The sequence below is a fragment of the Wasmannia auropunctata genome, unplaced genomic scaffold, assembly GCF_000956235.1.
Source record: "Wasmannia auropunctata unplaced genomic scaffold, wasmannia.A_1.0 LD334880.1, whole genome shotgun sequence".
Taxonomy (NCBI): Eukaryota; Metazoa; Arthropoda; class Insecta; order Hymenoptera; family Formicidae; genus Wasmannia; species Wasmannia auropunctata.
This window is the reverse complement of record NW_012028010.1, coordinates 342516-343946: the sequence shown is the minus strand read 5'-3', so window position 1 is coordinate 343946 and position 1431 is coordinate 342516. Positions and strand designations below refer to the sequence as shown.

The window sequence follows — 1431 nt, the reverse complement described above, 5'->3', positions numbered from 1 at the left end:
CGAACGAACAAAATAAGAGACTTCTCTCAGATCGTTTTTTTATCGAATTGACGTAAAGTTTTACGTCAGAATTGTTTAGGATGCTTTTAATCGCGCGATTTTGCAAATAAATCTTTGATTGAACGGCAGGCGAGAAATCGTACATTCGTGCGGCACGAAGAGACGCGCGTCCTTCAAACGGACATTTTTCGCGATTGTTCCACGTGGATCCTTTCGGCCTAAGTGGGTCATCGTTTTTAGCATTGTTTCAATCGGCCGGTGACATCGGACAGCAGCGCGTCTCGATAACGGATCATCTATCGAGTTTCGAAAGCAATAGGAAATTAGCACGCCATATATGAGCGCGCGTGCGCGCGAATTAGATAATGCATCCCGCCGTCGATTCGCAGTCCCGCCGCGACCGTTATGCGATAACTCTCTTCCCGTGATTAGATTACTTAAAACTGTCGCGATTGAATCCCCATTCCGTCGACACCGGCGATAAATCCGAACTACGTTCGGCAGTAACTTATAATCCGATCCCGTTATGCAATAGGAAATCGATCATCGTAAATATGCGGGTAATATCCGCGAGACAGAGAGAGAGAGAGAGAAAGAGAAAGGTTAAAGGAGTAGAAGCGAGAGAGAGAGAGGAGAAAGAAGAGGGAACAGAAATGTTCCAATAACACTTCACAAACTCCATTCTATCATCATAAAATTTGTGTAGAGTGTCTACGGATGAACGAATCATTGTTTACACTTTGTTCATAAGATCTTCATTTACACATTTCGCGAATTAATGCAAAATAAATATGAATTGAAATATGAATTAATGTTTCCGGATATGATATAATATCCTTCCTGAAAGTGCTCTTTTACTTCGATACTGTTCCATAACGCTCGTTCACACTATTTGCGTCTAAATAGATACACTCGGACGAACCGGCATCCATCATATCTTCCGATATTCGGACATTCACTCAATAATCACCACGCAGTGCATTTAATTAAGGAAATCTGTGAAACGATGGTCTCTAATTATTACAAGTGATATAATGCGACCGTTCGATGTTCCGCTAAAACCCGATATCACGTTACACGGCACACGTACGCAGCGAGTCACCACATATACGCGCAAACACACACACACACACACACGAGTTAGTCGCTTCGCTTAATTCCAGCCCAAAGATAACTTTAGCGCGGATCATGTACATGACACGTTATACACGCACATACACACCTATACAGAAAATTATCATGCAGAATTATGAGAGGGGGAGCAAGAGAGAGAGAGAGAGAGAGAGAGAGACGAGTAAAACGAAACTATTGGAGGTACGATCGGTTAGCAAGCAATAACACTCTCTTCAACTGACAAGCATCCGATCATTTTCCCATCAGTTGAGTGCACTCGGTCGTCATTTACTTACGCGCAAACACTTCAGGTGAGGC

General features: G+C 43.0%; 1 protein-coding gene across 3 annotated transcripts in view; it reads right to left on the bottom strand.

The window, feature by feature from the left end:
- LOC105457889 overlaps positions 1 to 1431 on the bottom strand; it is a 47078-nt gene that overhangs the window by 14719 nt on the left and 30928 nt on the right. The window lies entirely within an intron of this gene.